The sequence below is a fragment of the Lathamus discolor genome, chromosome 16 (genome assembly GCF_037157495.1).
Source record: "Lathamus discolor isolate bLatDis1 chromosome 16, bLatDis1.hap1, whole genome shotgun sequence".
In the NCBI taxonomy this organism is placed as follows: domain Eukaryota; kingdom Metazoa; phylum Chordata; class Aves; order Psittaciformes; family Psittacidae; genus Lathamus; species Lathamus discolor.
Window position 1 is genome coordinate 7,977,164 of NC_088899.1, and position 10,881 is coordinate 7,988,044.

The 10,881-nt window shown below is 40.1% G+C and overlaps 1 long non-coding RNA gene across 1 annotated transcript; it reads right to left on the reverse strand.

Moving 5' to 3' along the window:
- Positions 1-1,828: 1,828 nt before the first annotated feature.
- Positions 1,829-10,296, reverse strand: LOC136022637 (uncharacterized). Its single transcript, XR_010616239.1, has 4 exons — positions 10,172-10,296; positions 2,877-3,018; positions 2,510-2,697; positions 1,829-1,927 (listed from the first exon to the last, which is right to left on the reverse strand). It is a non-coding gene; the product is annotated as an uncharacterized LOC136022637 (long non-coding RNA).
- Between the last annotated feature and the right edge of the window lie 585 nt (positions 10,297-10,881).

Below are 10,881 nucleotides of genomic sequence, written 5' to 3' on the forward strand. Positions count from 1 at the left end.
AAGAAGCTGCAATGGGATGTGTTCTGTGATAGGCTAAAAAAATATATAGCCATAATTAAATGCTATTACATACAGCATTTTATCAAAATCTTAACTGTATCTATTCACAACACTAAACTATCCAAGAACCTAAGCTGATTGAACAGGCTTACAGAAGTCTTTTCCAAAAGCTACAGATGGTCTTCTGTGAGAAGATCTATTGTTCAACTCAATTCTCCTCAAACTTCTGTGCTATTTTGCCACAGTCAGGCCTCAAAACACTTCACATATTATTGGAACACAGGAATTAATACTTTATGGTTCTGCAGACTGGTTTGTGAACTACTACTCATTTGTCACTTCAGAGTTTAGCTCCTCCCATCTATGCTAAGGCAAAAATCAGGTCTCCTCTCCTGCTTTTTCTAATGCTTCATTTATAATAGACTAGCAAAATGGCTTTGCACTTGATCCTTATTTAGAACATTCTGACCATAAGTTTATGTAAATTATTAAATTTAATGACAGAGATATCTAATCATGTCAAGGAAGGTCTGGTCTTTATTGTGTAAGGTGCAACACACCCAGCAAGCAGTCCCTCTGCTGATGAGTTTGCAAAGTATGGGAATGATACAGAGATGAAATGACTCATGTGGAGACAGTCAAAAGGCCAGCTTCAGGACTAGTGACAAAAGCAGTTTTCTCAAAGCAAAGCTCAGACTCTATTTTACTTTTCTGCCTCCACATCAAATTAAAAGACAGCACTGCAGACTAACTAGAACCATCTGGCTTTAATGCAGTATTAGCTTTTACTGCTGCTTAGACTACAGACACATTCTAAGGCAGTCAAAGAGAATTTTGGTAGGCATAACATCTATTGTCCCCTCAAAGGTCCCTTCCTTAATACCGAGTGAGGGATGCGGTAAAGCTGCTTCTTAGCTGTTTATAAAAGAAACCAGAAGATCCTTTGGTAAGATGCTATCTTCTTTCCTTACGTTCACTGTATTCACTGTGCAACAGTGGAATTTTTGCTTTTTCCCTGTCCTATACATCAACCAAAGGCTAGACCTCTCCAGCACACCAGAACAGACTATTACCCGTTCTGTCTCTTGTTCTTTCTAAGATTAGAGATACTTCTAAAACACATACAATATGTACCTGGTGAAAATTGTTACCAGAATGTTTCAATCTCAAGCTCCCTCTCTCTGTAAATAAGTTACAGAAAGAAGCCAAATGACAGCACTTGACAACGTGAAGCATGGTGCCAGAATGCAAACCAATAAAGTTTCTTCTTCTTGAATGTGACAAAATGCTTATTTTAAGCACACTGAAACAATAAAGTGCTGATTAACAAGCAGCATGTTCTTCAAGGAAGCCTACGAGAGTGTAGTCTTATGCTAAAGGCAGAAGGTAAATGCAGAAGGTGAATGCAGAAGGTAAATGCAGAAGGTATGTAATCACAAGTATGAGAACAGCTCCACGTATCAAAAGTTAGCTGTAAACTAACTCTTGTCAAATCCAGTGACAGAATATCTTGAGCTACGTGGAAGACTGACCCAGTGTCATGGACAAATATTTCTGAGCTCATCCAGTATAGTACATGTGGTAAGGTTTATTTCTCAACTAGCTAACTTGTAGATGTCTTGAACATATCTAGACTGCCCGTAGTCATGTCTTTGGCTGCTACCTTATCCTGGTACAAATGGGTAGATTCGAGTCTCCAGGGATTGCTAGTGACTGATTGCTTCAGCCTTAGCTAGAAATTACAATACTCTGTTCGTAGGCAGCCAGTCACATGTTAGCACAGTGTTCTGCAGAAATTAATACAGACAAAGCTGAAAATAATACTCACCCACGGAGTCTAAAAATAAGCGCCAAAATTTCCCATCCTCGCTTCTTTCTGATTTTCGTTTCCCCTCAGGTGATGACACCATTGTCCTTTCCAGCTCTCCTGAAATGCAACATGTGCTCTGGGTCACAGACTGTTCTAGGGAACTTTTATTTTCACTTAGGTTTGTAGTTTTGGGATGTGCTCTGTGAGGCAAATCAAGAGCTTATTAGACCGGAACAAACAACAGAAGACACCGGTTTAACATGGCCTCTGAGAATCAGATACCTAAACACATATTTAAATGCATATAAATGAAGATAGGAAGCATAGGCACAAGTGTGATATGCACTAATCACAGCAAATGTGGTGTTTTCAGCTGTCCTACCATGAAGAAATACATTCCTTCAGAGTATTTTTGGTATGACAGACTCAGTTTAGCTTAGCCATACAGCTCAGCCCATTTCAGACTTCCAAAACAAGCCAATTAAAATACCAGAATCTTACAGGGTACTGATTGCTTTAGACCATGCAATTTAATGCACTGTGTTTCATGCAAACATGGGAATTCTGAGAGCACAAAATCCTTAAAATCAGTAAAAAGGGAAATAATTTAACAGGATGACTGCAGAAAACACAAGTTCCTGCAAAGCAAACAAGCTTTCTAACAAGAGGACAAATGGAGAGGAGTCCAAATGAAACTACCTGACAATGAGGAGTAACACTGCTAGTCTGGGGCCAGTTTGAAAGCCGTTTCTGTAGTGTTGGTATGTCCTCACGCGTATACTTTATGATCTAACAAATTTTCAAAAAACTTCTTATGAGGGAAGTAAAAGAAGTTTCCATCTCCCAGCTGAGAAGAGTGAGGTCAGTAGGTGTGAATACAGATGGAGCTGTGGGATGGAAAAAAAAAGGAGTTCTGGGTTTATGCTCCAGACATACTATTTCTGTGGTATTTAATTTAGAGAATTTGGTGAAGGGAAGGGAGATGAATCAGTTTTTCATTATACATTATGTATATATGCATGCAATCCCTGACATAATGTGTCCCCCAGCCTGGTCCAAGACCTACCTCAGTGCACACAGTACAACTCCTCATGCCTAGATGACTGTAGCAGAAATCATGGTGGTGATTCTCCACGTGAAGGGCACACTGCACATCATAGGAATCATGTCACACTGCCCCATGCATGCTCCACTACATTCTTCTAGTCCTGAAGGAAAAACACTTTAAATTCAGTAATATATAATATTCCTGTTAATGTGAGACAGGAGACTGGCAACATGCCACTAACAGAGCTAAGCAATGGAAAAACCAGAGAACTAGTACAGTCTCACAATCTGAAGCAGACAGACCTATTGTAAGCTGTCTCCATCCTTAGGGCTGGATGGTCCAGGCTGATTCATGAGCACAATATTTACAACTAACACACATGAAATATATTATGAGTAGAAATAAATCTCCCAACATGCACAGAGAACAGCTAAGATAAAAGAATGCATATGGTAAACTAGGTGAATGTTTGTCATTAAAAGTGTGGTACTAAAGCCAGAGCACGTCTCTGGGGCAGAGGAGATGGTGTATTTGCACTCGAGTTTATCAGTACTCTGGAAGACATGAGCTATTAGGCAAAGACTTTAAGAATGATCTTTTTCTTTTTTTCTAGTGAATTCAAAGCTGACGAAAGACACTGTGTTGAAAGCCCTTGGGTGTAAAACACTGCCTAAAGGAAGATTAGCCTTACGCCTATGCAAAGACCCAGTGAACAACAAGCCAGAGTTCAGTTCCCAGGTCTTGCAATATCTCAAGCAATAGCCTTAATGTTTCTGTACCTGTGTTTATATCAGAAACATTTGTAAGTAGGAAATAAGAAAGGGCTACTTAAAGGCCAGGAAGGACCTTCCTTAATTAAGTGTTCTGACTTACTGCATCACACTACAGTCAGTAGGAACTCCCTGCATTAATGCCTAAATTAAATCATCACTGAGGAGATAAAGCCTTCAGGAAAACAACCGTCCATTACTAAATAACATGACTCGCAAATGGGCATGTCAATTCTAGTTTCTCTTTAACTACAAAAAACAAACCCCACTCCCAAAAGAACTGATGACAATTTCCTGATGATCTGTCCTGTCTTTTGAACCTTATGCAGCAGACTACATCAAGCAGGCTCCTCAATCTTACTTGGTTTTAGATGGAATATGAGGCAGCTATCACTTAAAAGCATCTATAATTGACATTTCTGCTACAAAGCTGCACTGGTCATAGATCATATCTCATCATGTCCAGGCAATCCAATTAGGCTCAACAGCTTCACCTGGACTCATCTCTTCCTTTGACACTAAGGTTTAAGTGTAAATTTCTTTGGAACTCTTTGTAATGGTGACTCTTACCCAGTGGGACCCAGATAGAAGCTAACCAACTCATGTTATGCAGGGTACAGAACAGCCACAGCAGCTTGTGAAGCTGCTACTTTTCCTCACCATCTTCTGTTAAAACATCTAATTCCAGTGTTGTGGGACATACTAATAAAAAGTAGGATAATAATGGAACTGGTCTGTGGTACAAAACAGAGTAGCAACTTTAGCTAACTAAACATCCTGTCCTAAACCAGCACGACAACATGTTGTTTTGGCTACTACACATCTCTTTCAGAGCACTTTCCACTTTTTAAAAGGGAGCAATCAAATTTCTATGAGAGCTGCACAGATGAACTGAAGGAACAGCAAAGTGGATTTGGGGAAAAGGAGATGTCAGCTGGTGAAAACACTTCAAAAATCAGCCTAATTTTAAATTCAGTCATGAAAGGCAGAGTAGCATGAAGTTACCATTTGATAGCAGTACAGTTTACATGTGTCAGGAAGGCATCAGCTTTTTTTTTCCTTGAAGTAGTCTAAATGGATTTGATTTACAGATGCCAGAAGCTGCAAAGTAACAGCAAAGGCAGGCAAACTCCTACTTTAATATCTATAAGTAGGTGTTGCAGTTCTGACATAACTAGATTCATTCCAGGCAGAATGACCTTTCACACTGGCAGTGTCACAAGACAGTTTCAGGTTAGTGGGTATAAGACAACACAAATAAACCAAAATCAGCCTGTGTCTCATACAATTAAATAAATGACGGGGGGGGGGGGGGGGTAGGGGGGGGTGGAGAGAAACTATAGCTCTACCATATTTTACTGTCAGGCCTTCTACAGTAGTCTCATTTTATATTTCTTTTATCAAGTGAAGAGCTAATGACAGGCAGAGTGAGAATAAATATGAAAAAGGAAGTAATTTTGGAAAGGTAGTAAGGATATATTGCTTATTTCTGTAATACAGTAAAATTATTACACCACTAGATTGCAACTAAAATACAGCCTTCTTGGTGAAAAGATTTATACTTGCCTCCAAAGCTCTGATTATACCTTAGGGTTTACTAGATTTTCTTTCTAAAACACTAGCTAGTCCTTACAAAAAGTTGCAAAACTAACTAAACCTACTATCCACATTTGTTGAAGCCATAAATAAATACCCATCTGTTGAATTACACTGTATTTTAAGTTGATTTTATACACTATTCTAGTTATGGATAACATCACAGCACATTAACTAGTGTTGGTAATTTTGCTCCACTCTTTCATGGTTTCGTGTCCATAAACAGGACAGGTGATCTTCTGTCATTACTACAGCTGTTAGTTATGGATTATTTTTTTTTTATGTTATTTTTTTTTGTGAAGCCTTTTGGTATCTTCACTGCAAATGAAAGGATGGTGCAGAGCAAAGAGGAGAAACTCCAACTGCTGAAGGCTGTAATCCTGTGAGACATGCTTCAAATAAAAAAGAAAAAACCCAGCAAGAAATACAAAAACCTCATCCATTATTTGATCCTAATTCAGAGCCAAAATACTTTAAAGAATGGGGAGATTATACAACTCCCTCAGCAGAATTCTAGGCTGAGCCACAGGACCCACAGCTTCATGCCATCAAACCTAATCTTTGTTTGAGATCTAAAACATTCTCTCCAAGAGTTTTCAGTCATATTGCAAAATTGTGGGGGGAAGATGAAAGGCAGAGTCTCCCCGCCTCTCTTACACTAACCCCGGGGCCTAGAAACATCAGGACTTGATTTAACCAAACACACACTGGGCCAGAAAAATGATGAGTGATCTTGGACTTGACTGACACACAGAAGACTTCATCTGATTCAGTTTTCTAACACAATTTTTGGATACCTCAGACCCTTGAGCTGGCTGTGCCCAAATTACATAGCCAGCCAGAAAGCTTCCCCTCCCTGGCCAAAATGATGGCAAAGTCAGAGTCAGTCAGTCAAAATGCATCCTCACTGGGGAAAAGCACACACATTACCAAATAAACAGCAACTTTACAGCTTCCAACAGGCACTATCTTCAAGAAGCTGAGTTCCTAGGGCCTTCTCCCTACAAGGCAACTTATCTTTTCAGAGCTAATACTAACAAATGTCTCTAGACCTTCCTCCTTAGTCAACTGAACTCTCCACTGTCTCTCTCCCAAACGATCTACTGTCTCAATCTGTACCACATAAAGGCTGGACCAAGCAAAATCTGCTTGCTCCCAGATAGGCTTCTTAAGCCTCTAGCAAAGCAAGAGTAGGGTATTTGTTTCTAAATCACCAAAGGAGGATTAGGCAGGGAGATTATAATCCTAACCAGCCTGACACCTGGCATTCATTCTTGGAGAAGGAAAGATACATTTCAATACCTGGAAATCACTAGCCAGTGAGCCTCTTTGTCCAAGGTAGGATATCACAGATAACTGTTGCTTGTTGTTCCCTTGCTTGGTCATTCTTTTTTTGTCAGTACCATTTCTCAATAACTGAGTCTGATCTGAAGAAAACTAGAGCAGCCGGGCCATCTTCTGAAACTTTCTTCTGTTGTCTCCCTCTATTTCAGTGCCCCAAACCAAAAATTAGGTCAGACACTTTCATCTACGCTGTCCAACCTGCTTTGATCATAAACTCCTTGCGTTTTATATGATGTTTACATCTAAGTCCTATTGCAATGACATCAGAGCCTCCAAATATCATTTTAGCACAAATTAAAGTGCTCATGCTCAGAAAACCATTTATCTTTACCCTAACGGAGTTTCAGCAGTGTTGTTATTTTTGAGGAGGAATTGTGCAGGCTTCTTGTCAATTGGTTTAGGCTGCCTAAATGAAGCTAAATTGCTTTTACCATCTCTAGCTGCTGCTGACCACATGTACAGCTTTCTACATTTAATTTAATCCATCAGCGAAAAGCAAACCGATTTTCCTTCTGTGCACTTTCTACAAACAGGGTATGGGAAGAAGAAGAAAAACACACAAAAGGGAAGAAAAATAACACCAGATCACTTGCAGCATCTTTACATGTAATAGTAACAGCCTCTTGGTGCCATCATCAGCCATGGCATTTCATTCACACAGAACACTTGTGGGCACATCACATATGCTTTTCTATTCAATGTATTTTTAAATGTTTCCCAGGCAACTCTTTCAATACAATATGCTTCCTTGGCAACCTGGTACCCACAAATGCCATGCCAAGCTCCCTAGTCCTCTTTTTAGGTCTTCCCATCTTGACACATAAATGTCACGACTTAATTTTCTATATGCAGCCACACAGGTACTGATGTGTCCTTATACTTGAGAAGGGAAGGCTGAATTGACAAGACGAGTTGTGCACTGGCAATGGCTTTCATTGAAAAGACAGTGTCACCTACAGCTAAAATTAGGGAGAGCCTACAAAACTGTCTCCACTCAACTGACTTTCTCTGGAAAGAGCAATGAGCCTGCACTTCCCAAACTGAAACTGCACATCATCTTTATTCTCCTGACTATGCTAAAGGAAGTCTTACATAGCTTTCATAATTTTGTGGTTTGAATTGTAACACATCATGTTGATGAAAATAGTCAGAATTTCCTATTTCATTGCAGACAGCGATTAGCACTGTACTGAGCAAGCCAATATGATTGAGTTACTCTTTCCAGTGCTGCGTTTGCTGACACTGGGCTGCAGAGATATGCTGTAAAGTCCATTTGCTGCAGCAGCTTTCACTGATGCTCTACAATACCTGCTTCGGTCTCCTGTGCTATTTTGGGGGACATTTTCCTTTATGACATTTAGCAGAATGGATGTGTTGATCCTCAAGTCACAAACTATTTGACAAGACAAAAATTTTCCAACTCTTACTCCTAAGCCAAGCACTGATTAATAGAATAATTTAAACATAATAATGTTTCCATTTTCTAGAAAGGCACGACTTATTCTGAACATTTTTATTTGATGCAGCAGCTGTCACTACAGAGCCAAAGATATTTCAGAAGGACTAGAACTCTCTGCAAGCATCGGTCACCAAAAAACCCCAAAGTTTTAACAAAAATTGCATATGCTTTAACCTCAAAGAGGTACATCTGAAAAAAACAATAGCGCATGCACACAGTTGCATCAGGCTTTGCAAGAAACCTAGCAGAAAATATGGCATCTCTTCTTCATTGATTACTCCATAACAGCAGCTGAAAATTACAATTTTTCCAGGCTATAAAATGCCTAGCACACCAAATTCTACACCAGCAGCAAAAATCTCCTCCCTGTCTGTGAGTTGTTGTATCTGTAATAGAGACCCTGCATTACCAGGCTTTCTAATTCTTCCCAAATGCAGAAGCTCTCATTCAGCGTTGCAGCTGTTGGGTAGGAAATCAGAAATAGCAGAAGGCGGATTAGTAGATAATGTACCAGTTCTTCCCTAGCAAATGCTGGCACCTGCGTTTTACACTCTCCCCTTTCCCTCAGCCCAGGAAAAGATCACTTGGCTGGTTTGGCAGGCAATTTATAGGCTTTAGTGACTGTGGGACTGCAAACGGATTAGAATTTGTTGTAATAGCCCCTTCTTCCTGAGAGCAAAAGTTAAAACTGAGGCCCACTTTACAGCAAGAATCAGGGACCATGTAAGTAAAGATTAAGTGTGTGCAGCTTGATGAGACTCTGCAGGGAATAGCTAACTACACATGCTGGCATTCCATTTAGAAGAAAATCCCTAAAGATAATCTGTAGAAGCATTCTAGCTTCCAAAAGCTCAAATCCCTTGACCACTGGCTCAAATCCAGACAAGGCTGCTGCTGATAAAGACTACTCTTTGCATTTCTATGAGAACTTCTTTCCAAGATCACAAACCACTCTTCATTACTTAATTATGCAAGACCCAAAGTCAGGCAAGAAGTAAAAAGATTTCTGTCAGCGGAGGGAACAGTAGTGCAACATGGGAGAGCCAAGAACAGGTCCTATTCTATACCCCACCTTCATGCGTAAGTACATTATTAATTCTGGCGAGATGCAGATGAAAAATCTGAGTACACATAGTAGACAAAGATTTCTAGAATGCTAGTATCAAATCTACAGGTAGTTACAGAAGCAGACAGAGCAAGAATTAAAATGTTCCCTGATGTCCTGCCTCATAGGTTATAATGGGACTGCATTAAACAGGTAACAACTAAAAAAAAATAGAAATTAAGTCTTACAGCAGCTCTCAGTTAAATCCACAAAATGCAAAGCCACCTACAAGCTATAGTTGCTACAGAAGCAAGGCTTTTTTCTTCTGCTTTTTACAATCAGCAGCTGCAGTAATAACGTTCACTGTTCTTTTTACTATACTCTTTCATTTGTGGCCCTTACCACACAATAACCATTTTTTATGCTGACCCATAATATAGCTTTTGCCAGCGCTATGACACATGACTCACAGCACTAACAGTGCCACACAGCAACACCTTCAGCATGAAAACCAGACTCCACTTCTACCTGCTACTTCAGAAGTCACAGCTAACGAAATAAATCTGTTGGTACAATGCGTGATTTAGGAACAGAGACTTGTCAAAGTAGTATCCAAGGAATAGTAAGATACGTAAAATGCTAACCCAAATACCACAGGAGCAGAAGCAGAAACCGTGTGGCAGAAACAAAACAATCATTAACAGAGATGTACAGAGAATTATATACAAAGGCCTGCAGACATCAGCTCAATCTGACAGCTGATTTGTTTTAAAGCAAGAGTTTTATATTGTTTGCTGCCGCCAAGTGGCAATAGGCAGTGCTGTGTCCTATCACTCTGCAGGCATTAAGGCTGGCAAGCAAAATACCCCAAATTAAATACTTTTCCATTTTTCTTCTTCAGTTAACATCAGCAATTGTGAAATCAAATATTGACCCCTCCTCTGTCACCTCATTTTCAGCCATGCATATGTCTGATCCCCCTTTTCAATCTACATATTTGCTTTATTTATACTCTTGCTGTGTCTGCTGCTATAACCATCTCTCTTTCCACAGCAGGCCTAAAACCTTCACATTGACCCCTTGCCTCTGTTCTGCTTACCTTGGTCCACCTGGAACTTTTGGGAGAATGCCTTTCCTGCCAGTGAGGGAGAGGAGGACCCATTTCCTGGAACCTCCTCTCATCTCAGTGGGAAGCAGCTTCTATCAGCAGGTCGAAGGAGGTGATCCTGCCCCCTGTCAAAAGGCAGAACGCTCTTTGTAACTGCCCTGGTAATTCTTTGGTACTGCCATGGCTGTAACAAATACTAACACAGGAAAATGCTTGTCTGTGTGACAGTGATCAGCTTTTCATTTCTTTCATCCTGAATTTCATTCTCTTTTTTGTCTGCCTATCATACAGCAGAAATGCCAATGCTCTAGTATGACTGGGGTTTTAATTATTTTTCAGCTGGGCTATCTATTGTAGAAGCTTACATCATTCCCGTCAGTATCCAGACACTTTACGTTTCTTTTTATTCTCACTCCCTACATGAAAAGGAAACCCATTAAAGCTCTTATAATGTTAAAAATTACTTACTACTTGGAGTAAAAGCCATCACCTCACTGCCGAGATGGACTCAAAACCAGAAAGTACCTGAGCTAACGCAAGAAAGCAGTGAACTGGACTGAGCCTCCCAGATCTCTGACTGCTCTCCGAGTGAATCATCTTCCGCCTGTTGCACAGTTGGAGGTGGCTGTCTGCCTGTACCTTTCTCAGGTTAAATCTACCTGTGTACTTCCAACCCGAACCAGTGAACTCTGAATGCCACT